The 13,815-nt window shown below is 43.6% G+C and overlaps 1 protein-coding gene across 5 annotated transcripts in view; it reads left to right on the top strand.

Moving 5' to 3' along the window:
- LPAR1 (lysophosphatidic acid receptor 1) overlaps positions 1-13,815 on the top strand; it is a 100,545-nt gene that overhangs the window by 67,826 nt on the left and 18,904 nt on the right. The window lies entirely within an intron of this gene.

Raw genomic sequence — 13,815 nt, 5'->3', positions numbered from 1 at the left:
CCAGACATATTTTCACTTCAGTTAGTGAGATTTAATGATTTTTGACAATGAGGGTCACTAAACAGAGGGAATGGTTTTGTGCCACAGAAGCAGGTCAAGCATTTGTTACCTGGATTATCACCAAATATGGCAACAGATACCTGTGAGGCTGTGCCATTTCTTGAGCAACAGAAAAGGGAAACACAGCAGGTGCTTACCTGGGAGATGGAAATAATGCAGGAAGTAGTAGCAACTTTAGTTTCATTAATACAAGCAGGTAAGTGTTAGCATGGTGACTTGGCTAACATCTTGGTAGAAGGGCAAATGTCTGTGCGCCACAACAAGAACAAGCTGGAGAGTTACCAGCAATCCTTGTATTATTGTTTCCTTGCATAATTATCATGTTTTCCTTTTCTCTCTAGAGTTTTAAAAAAAAAAACCTGTTTATAGTGCTGAGATGTGAAGGATAAAATGGGTAAACTTTCCCTTTGATTCATGGACTGCCCTGCTATCTTCAGCACCGTTTCTAAACTCAACCCATCCTCCCTCCCTTTCACCAAATTCAGACAGGCAGATGGGGTTCAGAAAAAAAGCTTCCACTTTGAGCATATTATTGGAAAGCAAATCTATGTTTTCTCTTTTGGATGAACTGCCACTCTTTCCAGCTGTGTATCAGTAAAGTATTTCCTGCCAAGTAGCCAGCTGATTAAATCTCTTAAGCCAGACAAATAAGTGTTTTTTTTCCCTTTGAAATAGTAGAAAGTACTGAGTAAATCTCATTTGGTCACTAACATCAGTTATGCATGGGACTAAGATTGTCTGTGCAGGTAGAAGTCAGGGGAGATCTCGCTCTGCTCTTCTCCTTTCTCCTCAATGAGAAGTTACGCTGAAGATTTTGAGTACGAGATACAGCATGACCTTAACAGCGAGGCTGAACTGAGACCTTAAGCCACCTTCTCTCCTAAGGCATTGCTGAAAACTGTAGAAATTACCTGGAAGGCTAATTAGCATAAATCATTCTAATTTAATGTCACTGTTAGTATCATTAAATAATAAACACCATGGCTCCTTGTTACGTTGTTTTGAATAATTGCCAGCACTGTAGGCAGCACATGCAACTTGCTATATCATTTAAATCGCCACGTAGTGCTTAGCATTACTGATTCCATAATACTGCTGACATTCATTCAGTGATGCTCATGTTGTTCTGTGTGTATACTCGGTCTTAGGCCGTGTTTACGCTTCCCAGTTTATAGTGGCACAGCTGTTCCAATACATCTGTGCCACTGTAAAAGCACTTCCGTCCCTACATTAGGCCGGTGGCAGACAGGTCTCCCATCAACATAGTAAACGCTTATGCCAGCAAGCTTGTCACTCAGGGCGTGTTTTTCCACACCCCAAGCAACAAGAGTTTTGCCAGCAGAAGTGCTGTCGTAGACCTGGCTTTAGTCCCATAGAACATTTCTTGAGAAGTCTTACAAAATGGCTTTCCTCAGAAAACAATAATGAATGCAGTTCTCAAGTTACCAGCACTTAACTGTGTGGTGTTGCTGAAGAACAACAAGTAGTCTAGTAGCAACTTAAAGACTAACAAAACATGTAGATGGTAGCATGAGCTTTCATGGGCAAAACCCACTTTTTCAATTTTCCTGCATGGCCAGCACTTCTATGGAATATGTATCCTGTATGTAACAAGATATCAAGTATAGGGCACTTGAAGTAGCCTTTTAAAAATAGATGAGATGCTTACATGAAAAGTAGAAGCTGTAGTTACACTTGCTAGGACAATCTACAAAGGGCTGTGAATCCTCCTGATCCAGGGAATTGGGCTAATTGCTCGCTGGGGTCACGAAGGAACTCATATTACTGAGAGGGGTTCTTCTGTTGATGCCGACAACTCCGCCTTCACCAGGAGTAAGGGAAGTCGAAGGAAGAGTGCTCTTCCTTCAACTTCCTGCAGGATAGACCGTGCCAAAAGCTGAGCTCGACTTCAACTACACAATTAACGTCGCTGAAGTTGTGTATTTTAACTCAGCTTTGTCCTGTAGTGTAGATGTACCCTTACTGGTCTAGCTATTAATGCAATGTAGTGCATTAAAGTCGGAGGCAAAGCTCACCCGCTGTACGGAGAAAGGGGAAAAGAAGCACCTCGCTTTTATTCTCAAAAGATCGTCTCCGCTGAAATTCCCTGCAACTGACTCAAGAATGCAGTTGGCACATGCCAGCCCTCTTGACCCAGGCGATTGGCTTTCCTCAGAACAGAGTGGCGACGGAGCAATGGGGAGGGTAAAGTGAGAATCAGAATGCAAAATGCAGGGAAGGAAGTGGCTCTAGAGGAACCCTCAAATGTAAATCAGCAAACACTGCAAATTTGCAAAGATGTAATGTTGATATTATTTTATAGTCCCCTGAATCCATAAATAACCACCCCGTAAGTTGGCTAACAAAGGATTCCTTCACTTGAATTCTAGATGTCCATAAATTGGGCTTTCTGAAGTTATCCCCTTGCTAGTCAGAGGAAAAATCCCACCAGCGAGCACAGAAGTTTTTTTTCATTCTCTCTTAGTGCAGTTTCCAGGGAAGGGGGGTAAACAAAAGAACTTGTTTATCAGCCCCAGTAAACACAGTCTGCCATCCCTGCATCTCATTGCCTTGCTCCAAGAGGACAGACACCCAAAAGAAAAAGAAATCCTCTTCTGATGGCTATGCTGCCAGCATGTGTGAGGTGGAATCCAATTGAGTTGCATAAGAGGACTCATTGTTTTCCTAATGACTAAGAGGGCTCGAAGCTCTGACTGGAGCCGTCGGGTGCTGGCACACTGCGTCATCCCACAGAGCGGCTGGGATGTTGAATCCTGGGACTGAAGTCAATGCAGAAAACAGATTTTCTTCTCTTTTTTCTTTTCATGCCCTTTTGTGTTTTTTTTCCTTGAGTAAAATATTTTAAACAGAAGGAAGTGATTTCATAGTTGATTCCTTTCTTTTAACAAGGCTCCTTTTGAAATCGCTAATGCAGCAAGAACATAAAGCTCTTTCTCCATAACATGTCTTTTTTGCTCAGTGACTTTTGCAGAATCGATTCATATAACAAACCAACATAAAATTGGGTCTCAGGCTCAGACTCCAGTTATACCAAAAGCATTTCATAATTGCACTGTTGTATTAAAATAGAAAAGAGAGTTTGCAGTAAGAACCTACCTGATGCAACAAGCTTAAAACTGGCATCTTTTCCTCTTTATTATGTTCAAACATTTTTTAAAGATGAAGTTTAACCAGTTTTTCTGTTGCTTTTTAGTGAAATGGTTATCTGAATCTTCTTCACTAGCCAATGCAGGGCTGGAAATATTCACTGCTATATAAGGAAGACCAGTATTAAAACTCTGAATTCAGAGATCTAACTTCAAACCCTACCACCACACTAGATTTGACTGACCTTGGAAAAATTACTCCCAGCAAGATTTTTTTTAATGCTATTGAGATGTCTAAGAAGGCAAATAAGTTTTGAGTGGTATTCCTAAAAGTGCTGGGACTATATCTGCGTATTTAGATAACAAAATACATTTAAAAACCTGTTCCTTAATCTCTGCTTTTTGGATTTGTGAGCGAAAAACTTTCTTGTCTATTTAAAATGTTAGCTGTTAGCTGTTGTGGGGATTGTCTTGTCTCTCCATAGCCTATCTGGTAAGCCAAATGAAATAACAGTGAGGGTGATGGTGCACATTGTAGTGTGCAGTCTCATTAGGGCAGGAGTGGGCAATTATTTTTGCGGGGGGGGGGGATACTTCATGGACTTTGGTTCATGGACACGGGCCATCTCTGCTCCTGTAAGGGGTGAGGCCTTGGGGCCTCTAGGTGCTGCACCCCCTGCTGGGGGAAGAGACTTCATGTGCTCCCCCTTCCCAGGCCATTTGGGATCTGGGGGAGAGGAGTGCACTAAGTCTCCCTCTTCTCTCCTCCCCCCCAGCTAGGGACTCTCAGAGTCTAGAGGGAACTGCCAGCCATTTTGAACAGCTGGCAGTTCCCTCTAGGTGCCTCATGTCCCTGGCAGGGAGAGGAGACTTCACACACTCCCCTACCCCAGACCAGTTGAGAACTGGGGGTGGAAGAGTGTGCAAAGTCATTCACTGTACAAAATGGCTGGCGGCGCCATGCACTCATGGTGGGGGGAGGGAGCTGCCAGCCACTTTGGACAGCAAGTGACTTTGCACTCTCCCTCTGCCCTTAGGTCAGTGGTCCCCAACGCGGTGCCCGCGGGCGCCATGGCGCCCGCCGGGGCATTTGTAGGCATCCGCAGACAACCCGGGCTGGCTCCGCCCCCGGCGCACTGGAGGCGCCGGCCCCAGGCGCGCGACACTCACCGGCGCCTGGTGCGCGGCGCTCGGGCGGCCCCAGCCCCGGGGCACATGCGGGCGCGCGGCGCCGGTGCCGGTCCCAGGCATGCAGCTCAGGCGGCGGCGCCAGCCCCGGGCCCACGGCACAAGGGGCTCGGGCGGCCCCGGCCCTGGCGTGCCCCAGGACGCGCGGCCCCGCCCCCGGGCGCCCGGCGCGAGTGTGGCCCCGCCCCCGGGCACCCGGCGCGTGTGTGGCCCCGCCCCCAGGCGCCCGGGAGCCTGTAAAGGTTGGGGACCACTGCCTTAGGTCTTGATTGGCCTAGTGGCAGGGGAACGGAAGGGCAGGCCACAGGCTGGATCAAACTGCTTGGCGGGCTAGATCCAGCCCACCCCTGCATTAGAGGCTGTCTACAATGCAGTGTTGTATTGCTACCTTGCTTCTATAGGGCGGAGTCATGGGGGCCGCTCGTAGTAACAAGCATTACAGCCACTGCTCCCGAGTTTGCAGAATAGGGCTCTTGTGTCTGACATCGAAATAACAGTAACAGCTCTTCCCAGTTCAGTGATGGAAGTGTGACAAGTTTGCATATAACTAGGCCACAGAATTATTCCTTCCTTTTTTAGCCTCCTTGCCTGTGCATTGTCAATATTATTTTACCAAAATTACTTATGTATATTGACTTTAACTCAGGAGCTGCCTTCTGTGACCTAGGTGGTGCAAGCAGTTAATTCCTGACTGCTTGTACTGAGACTTTCCTGGGAACTGGAAAACCTGCACCATGTCTTTTCTCTGAAACATAAGGGTACTGACAGTGTGAGAGAATAAGTTTGATTTAACCTGCAAGACTTGGAAATAGAGGTGGGTGCAGGATTCTAATGAATTGTAGTTAACTATTTTGCCATAAAGGAGTGTCATTTTCTGTAAATGCACCCTCCCCCATCGCTATTACAATGAAGTAATAAATGTGATGGAAACATCTGGAAGTTCAGGGTAAATATCTGGAAGGTTAGACCTGCTTGTTGACAGGGTAGAGGAGAAAGGATTCTGCCACAGTTGTGAATTGCACGAGAAATGTTAATTTTTTGTACGGACTCTTAAGCTCTTTCACAACCACGGTACCAATTGAAATGAAATGTGACAAACAATAACTAAGTTAATATAATGCGCTTTTATGAACCTAATTAATCCTCAGAGCTGGAGGTAGTTTTCATGTTGCTTGGTTAAAGGAATGTAGCAGGAAGTAACCTATTTCTCGACATATGCGGTTGATTAAAGCAAATTCCAATGTATTATCAGTAACTTGTCCTCTAAGCAGGTGATTGATTGGTTGACATACAGTTGTTACATGGTAGGATGAAAACCAGCCAATACTGTGGAGGCAGCCTTTTTTAAAAGGTATTTTCAATATGCATGCAGTTTGTCTGCTGTAACTGGAAGACCATTCACCCCATGAGTGTTTCCGCCCCTCTGTGCTATGCATTTGAGAGGCTTTTTTATTTAAATAAAAAACTACCCCCATCTCATTTAGTTTTAATGAGTTAATTTTCCATGCTAGTTATATAAGCACAACTCACAGGCTAGAGAATGCTCAGATTTCATAAATGTCTGTTGCTTCCTTACGGACTCCGATATACCTTTTTGTTAGCTGTGTTTCGTTAGCATGGAGTTGAGTGGACTCAGGAAATGAGGCGAGAGCAATATTGTCTAGGCCGGAGCAGACAAAATATGGCCCATGGGCTGGATCCAGCCAGACAAGCTTCTGGATCTGGCTTGTGGGCCACCCAGTCTGAACCATGGGCTGCCCTGCCAGAGCCCTCAGGCACAGATCAGCCAGTTGCTTCAGAGCAGTCCCATGTCACTTTAAGTGGCTGGCCGCTCCCAGTGGGTCTCTACTCCAGGTGCCAGGTGGAGAAGGAGGCTTTGCAGAAACTGGCCAGTTGGAGCAAAGAGATTTTGCTAGAGGCAGAGACAACATGCGAAGCCGCCGCCTCCTCCCACCCCCAGACACCCAGGGCAGACAGCCACAAAGAACAGCCAGTCATTTTGAGCAGCTTGGGGCTGCAACAGGCAGGGAACCTGCCTTGGGGTCCTGCAGGGCTGCTGGCTGGGATCCGCCAAGGTAAACCTGCCTCTGGCACCCCAGTCCTTCCTTCCACAACCTCCCAATTCCCTGCCCCAAGTCACTACCTCCTCATGCCCCGGGTCAGTATCCAAACCTTGTTCACCATCCTGCCCTTTTCCCCCAGGTCACAAATCCCTCCCAGACCTTGCTTCCTCTCTTACACCCCACCCCCAGGCCAGAATCCTCTCCTGTCTGCACTCCCTCCCTTGACCACTTATCACAATCTTGGAGTAGTCCGCCATGAAAAGGTATTGTCCACCTCTGGCCTAGGCAGAGCTTGTCTGGCAGACCTTCCTTGCCATTAGAGAGGTTTTCTACAGTCAAAAGCAAATACTAAGTTGTAGTAGAGCAACACGTCAATAACAGAATCTTTTGGAAGAGCAGAGATATAACTTGGCACTCGGGTTCATCTGTCCATCCTGTCTTTGTAGAGTTTGTTGCCACAAAGAGCACTGAAGCCTTAATATCCTTTTCCATAAGATCATTCTTCTTAGCAGATGTGCCATGTGTCTCAGGTGGCACATGACCAGGATTCATCACCCAATTTGGTCTGCTGGTTGGATCATTAATATCCTCAGCCTCAGTCGGGCACATGAACACTGATGCATGCTTCACAGGAGATCGTTGAAAATGCGTCTCACTTATTAACTGTAAAGCACTGTTCTATTCAGCAGTCATGGCCTGATTTGGAGGGTTGTGATGTGTGTTCTTTTAATGTTGATAGAGAAGGCAATTGTGGGGCTGGTGAGGAGGGCTCTGCTTCCCACAACCACTGTGCAAAGGGCCACTTTAAGAACTGGGGTGCTCCTGGAATTGGGAAGCACAGTAGAATCTGTTTAGTATGAGAGAGTTGTTCATCCTTCGCCAGCCTTACATAGTAACCTTGCTTCTGTGTTGATTCAGGCCTAAGGAAAACAAGTTCTGTAAACTCAGGAATTGGCATCGGCAGTCTGATTCTGACCATCAATGACTTTCTGTTCTAAAACAGGAGGAACAGTATTTAGACTCCTGGTGTTTTTAGATAGGTATATTTTAAAAGTGCATAGACTGTGAATTTAGGCCTCGGTTGAGTAAACTTGGAAGTCACAACTGATGATCTATAGCCTAAATTAATCATATCTAATGTATTTAAGATGAATTCTCTTACTGCACTGTACATAATTATATGAGGAAACAATGTGTTTGTAACACATTGTATAATCAGTTATAAATGAAGGCTGTATAGTAGAAGTCTGATAATTATTATACCCTCAAAGATACTATTTGAATGAAAAAAGTGAAATCAAATGTGATACCTTAAGATTTCTGCATTTGAAATATGTTTGAGGGGTTTGGTTTTTGTTTTTACTTTGAGTTTTTTGTGTTTGGTGTAATTTGAGTTGGGTGTTTTGATGATTTCATGCAAGCACTTTCAGAACAATTGAGGCTCAAGACCAATACACATCTAAAACTTTGATTGGAGAAAATAACTGCTGTAGTTTCTTGGTTTTTATTAAAGATGCTATATGCTGCTAGTTTTATTATGCAGAAATTTGTGCATGTCCTCTCCGTAAAATGTTGGATATTATATAAAAGGGAGAGCACAGTCAATTTATGAGGCTGAATAGAAAATCAGACTCTCCTATATCTTTGCCATACAGTTTGCCATGCATGTCTTTAATTTTTGTTATTACTGTGAGCATGGAAAGAGTTAGGCAGATAAGTTACCAGCCCAGGCATAAAATCTTTCCTGATTTTTTTGCCTTGTGTTATGCAAATGTTACCACAATTCTTGCATCAATAAACTATATGTTCAGATTCTCAGCTGTAAATCTACGTAGCAGCATTCAAATCAGTGGAGTTATTCAGACTTGTATGACCTGAGAATCTGGCCCATAATTTGTAAATTCTTATCAAGGGCCACAAAAATAACCTGAGTTTTGAAAGTCATGTAGTGTTCTTATTTGGTTTTAGCACACAATTATTGCATGGTACTCTTCCCATAAAGAGTCCCTCTGAATTTGACTCAATGGGCACTACCTGATGGCCTTTAGGGTGTGTCTAAACTACAGGGTTTTCTCTAAATAACTTCCCCTGCATCTAGACTGCTGCCGTGTTTTTTCAAAATTAAATCAAAAGGACGCGGCATTTTTTCGATTGTGGTAAACCTAATTTTACGAGGAGGAACGCCTTTTTTCGAAAGTGCTCTTTCAAAAAAAGGCATTCTTGAATGCAACCAGGGCTTTTTTGAAAGAGAGCATCCAGACTGCCTGGGTGCTCTCTTTCGAAAAAGCAGCTCACTTTTTCGAAAAGTGGTTGCAGTCTAGATGCTCTCTTTCAAAAGAGGCTTGTAGTCTAGACGTAGCCATAGTGTTCTGATTTGGTTTTACAAAAACACACAATTATTGTATGTACTCTTCCCATAAAGAGTCTCTGATGGCATTTATTTCCTTGCAACTCCTTACTGTTCTCTCTTTTTTTCCATGAAATCAGCTTTATCATAACTAAATCTTTTAAATAATTGTTTTGGCTATCAGGAATGATATGGTAACAAAAATCTATTCTACTGGTCTACTTGAACCTCAAAATAATGGAGATTCATTCGTTACAGTAAAAACAAGGAGTCCTGTGGCACCTAAGAGACTAACAGATTTATTAGGGCATATGCTTGTGGGCTGCAGCTCGCTTCCTCAGATGCGTGAAGTGGACACTTCAGTGTGGCAGGAATGTATACATACGCACAAGGATTGAGAGGGTTACGTTGCTAAGTGGAAGATCAGTGCTAATGAGGGTATATCTAATAGGCCAAATATACCCTGATTGAATTAGCTTCGTTAGCACTGATCTTCCACTTAGTAACATAACCCTCCCAGCCTTGTGCGTGTGTATAAATCCCTGCCTCACTGAAGCGTCCACTTCACGCATCTGACCAAGCGAGCTGCAGCCCTCAAAAGTTCATGCCCCAATAAATCTGTTAGTCTCTCAGGTGCCACAGAACTCCTTGTTGTTTTTGCTGACACAGACTACCACGGCTACCTCTTTGAAATTTGCGACACTATTAGTAGATGTGTGACTCGAGGCGTCACAACAGTTATGTTTTCCAGAAACAAACCAATGCAAGCTCACAGAGCTGGAGCAACTGTAATTTGACCTTCGAGTTTAGAAAGTGCTGTGGCAAATCCTTTCTATGAACCCTAAATCTGGTTGGTTGTTCTGACAATTTAAAATGAAAGACTTTTCTTTCTTTCTCACTGTCCCTCCCACTAAAATCAAATACACCTGTAAATAAAATAGATGCATCTTCAGTAAACAACTTTTCTCTAAAATATTCTAAATATCCTTGTTAAATTCATGGTTTTACCCTTGGAGAAACCACCTGGAAGTTTGGTCCCTTTGACTTAATACAACAGATTTATTTTCCTTTTGGTTTCCTTTGAGACTATGATTTGAAGAACTTCTGTCAGTGCCTAAAGCAGGCATGTGGTTTTTTATTTGGGGGAGAGAGGACTGAATCCCTGTGAGAGGGCCAATACCTTACAGTGGAAAGAAATGTTGCCTCATTTATAAAAGCTTTTTACCTAAATTCAGTTCAGATTAATACCTTTATTTTGTAGAGAGGCACATATTAAAGGCAAAATGAAAACTTTGGAGCATTTAAAAATGCATGGGATAAATATGAATCTCGAGTAATCCTTCAAGGATTACTCAAGATTCAGTTCTTGGTAAATAATCTTGGAATAGTGACTTGTAGGGATTATCTCACAGTTTGTACACTCTTTAGGATTTCTTTAAATAGCAAAATTGAGACTTTGGGTATTAATTGTCCCATCCGTGAACATAGCTAGCATGTGTTAACAATAAAAAAGATTGGGCATCTCCTTGCACCTGGGGTACAGAAAATATTGCTTCTGTTGGGCAAAATTGAAATAACGAATAGTTGGTAGAGGAGTGGAACATAGCTGCTGAAAGCCCCACCTAAAGGAAATGAAATACTTCCGAATAAACTCCTCTCCTTCAGCGGCATTATAACCAGGGATGTACTTAGAGAGACAAGGTGAGTGAGGCAGTATCTTTTATTGGGCTCCCTTTTGTTAGTGAGAGACACACGCTTTTGAGCTTACACAGAGCTGCTCTTATAAGTTTGAACACGTCCCTCTCCCCAGCAGAAATTGGATGCTGATAACATCATACTAAGCCATTATGCAGATAATGCATGAAACTTCTATATGACCTAACTAGCAAGTGTTTGCTATTGTGAGGGCAAAATTCTGCCTGCAGAGAGTCCAATCTGCATGTTATGGGCATAGAAAATAGCTTTCAAAGTCTGATTTTAAGTGACTTGCTCCAGTTCATGACAGGTGACTCTGGTTCTATTCCTAGCTCCCTATCACATCTCAACAGGCAAGTTTGGGGGGAAGGTGGGAGAGAATGAGAAAAATAAACAGTCATTAATATCCCACACACATCAAAATCTACAGTGAAGTCAAGACCATATAGGAAGAAACTGTATTTACATAGTTCTAAAGGGCAGAAAACATAAACATAAACAAAATAACCAAAGTCCAGGAAGTTTTTTTTTTTTAAATTGACTGTCTTCAATGTTAACTGAAAATTGAACAATTTAAGCCTTTTCTATTTCTGACTAATATTAAGGTGTATCAGTAAACTTCCAACATGCATCACAGCAATCAAACATCTTGCTTAAAAGTCTTCAGTTCCTCATCAGAGGAGGAAATATATAAATAGACAAGGGGAGAAAAGTGCTTTTTGCCTGTCATTGATAGCGGTACAGTGTATCTTGTACAATGTATAAGAGATTATCTTTAGTTCACGGTACAGCACACAGCTTCTGAAGCTTATGTGGTTATTCCATGAAGAGCTCTGCCTCTTTATAACAGTAAAACAGCCATTTAGAAATGAACTTCTTGTCTACAACTATAGAAGGTAGTCGTGGCTGATGAGTGAGGCGACAGTAGTGTTCGCCATAGAATACTCTACATATTACCCGTCTGAATAGATGTTATGGACATGTGAAAATGAGGGCGTGTGCTTCTGCAGTTGCAGCCCTTTTGATCCATGTCCATGTGTGCCACCTTCTGCAGAACTTAACTTGGTCTGTGTGTACTGGCTATGGGAATTAAATCCACGCTACAAAGATACATAGCATGTCATTTTGAAAATTATCATTGTATGAAACTAATTGAATAGAATGAAAATATCCGAGTTAGTTCCAAGCGGGCAACTTTTTTGAATATTGTGCAAACTTTCCCTCCCATCTCCTCCTCATTCCCAAGGAGTGGAAGGCCTTTATTCCAATTAACAGACTTAAGAAGCAAGAGTGCTTAATGCAGAATCAGAGGTGGTCTGCTGAGTTATAGGCTAGATGCACAGACCATCGTGAGCTTTCCTGTTCCTTGGCTAAACCATTGCTTTTCTAATTGACTTTAGAGTTACGGTTTCAGTTTAAAAATTACTTAATGTACATTCATTTCTGAAACTATCCTTTTAAATCGATATTGCAGTCACTCTACATATTGGTAATTGGGCAATTTTATAAGTAGAGCAATTATTTATTCTCTAAATAAGAATAAATTGAGTTAACAGTGACCAGAAATTTGTCTGCTACTAGCTATTTGATAGTCAGCCTGGAATAAGGTTTTTTAACTTCATTCTAGGTTAGTAATAACTACAAAATTTTACTGTTGATGCTATATGGCAGGGGTAGGCAATTTTTAAAAGGGGCTACCGTGGAAGGGGTAGGGCCTCAGGCTGAAGGGGGCAGGGCCAGGAGCCTTCTTGTGCTCCCCCAACCCTGATTGGCCTGCAGTAGGGGAGCACGAAAAGTCGTCTTCCTCCCTTTCCCACCCTGCTCCTAGGGTTGACAGATGGTTTCAACAAAAATACTGCCCATCCCTGCTATACAATGTGGTCTGAGCAGTTTGTAGCGGTAGAGATGTGCATATAAAATATCAAAAAATTAAAGTAATCACTTCCAGGTAATTAGTTTGTTGCTCTGTAGCTAGAGGACTTCGCTCTCCATTCTTGTCAATCCAGCAAATTCTCCAACTCTAAATTCATACCATCCTGTTGTGGTGAGTTTCTTTAAAGAGCAGAAGGCTTCGACAGGTTCAATGTTGCTTTTCCTGTCCTTACTCCTAAGTGTAACTGGTGTCTGTAAAGTACTTAGAGAAATGTGACCTCTTAAACACATTCCAGAAACTTACAGTAGTGTTTGAGATTTTGCTCCATGTGACTTTTCTTTTTTTGGTTTTACTCTCTACCCTTTATTCACACTGCCACTCCCTTCTTTATTTTTAACCTTATCTTCATGACCTTGCTCCCTTTCAGATGGCAGGCAAGAGTTAACGCTTTTCAGAGCTTGCACAGATGCTGAATGGGAAGTGGGAGAACTGATTACCCAGAGGTATTGCAAGAGGATTGCAGTCAACACCTTTCAGCCCAAACTCTGTGTGTTCCTGCTTTGCTGGGTCCAATTGCAAGCTGCTCAAAGCCTAGGAGCTAGACTTGGATGTCAGACTTCACTTGGGTTTTGTCCTGGCAGTGCAGAGTAATTCTCGACCTGTTTTATAAAAGGAAACATAGCTGGCTGCCTTGTTCCAAACCTTTCTTAGGGACAATAGCTATCCCTGTATTTCCTTCACACTCAAGACTGAATAGGCATGGAGCATGATTTCTGGAAGTCCATGTGCTAGGGTTGCCAGGTGTCCGGTTTTGAACCGGACAGTCCGGTATTTGAGGGTTCTGTCTGGGGGGGGGAGGGTGGGAAATTAAGAAAATACTGGACATATAAAATGTCCAGTATTTTCTAATTAGGTTAGATTAGTTTTATTATTATTAGGCGTATCAGTACTTAAGTTGCGAACTGCCTGGTTGGTCGGCATATTCACGCTGTGTGAGCGTGTCTACCAGCCAGGCAGTACGCAACTACACGAGAGGGGCGGGGCTGGGGCAGGAGAGAATCCCCAGGGCCAGACTCGCTGGTGCTTCGCCGGGACCGTGCACAGGAGGGGGAGCGCCCCGGGATCTGCGTGCACCTAGGTCGATCCCGCTCCCCGCTGGCTGATTCTCTCTCCCAGCTCCCCTCCCCTGGCCAGTCCCGCTCCCCCTGCTTACCTCCAGCCGCTTACCCCTGCCACCGCCAGACCTGCTTCCTGCCAGCCGGTTCCCGCCTCCCAACATCCTCCCAGCCAGCCTTGCTCTCCTCCCGGCTGGTGTCCCTCTCCCCCCCCCCCCCCCAATCTGAGATCAAGTGCATCCGGTATTTTTTTTAAGCCACCTGGTAACCCTACCATGTGCCAGTGTAACAAGCTGTGAAGTGAAAAGCGTATTTGCTGTTTCTTACTCCATCACCCACTTCGTAACATATTTTGTTCACTGCATAG

The sequence above is a fragment of the Pelodiscus sinensis genome, chromosome 6 (genome assembly GCF_052426305.1).
Source record: "Pelodiscus sinensis isolate ZL-2025 chromosome 6, ASM5242630v1, whole genome shotgun sequence".
NCBI lineage: Eukaryota > Metazoa > Chordata > Testudines > Trionychidae > Pelodiscus > Pelodiscus sinensis.
This window is presented reverse-complemented; position numbering and strand designations above follow the sequence as displayed.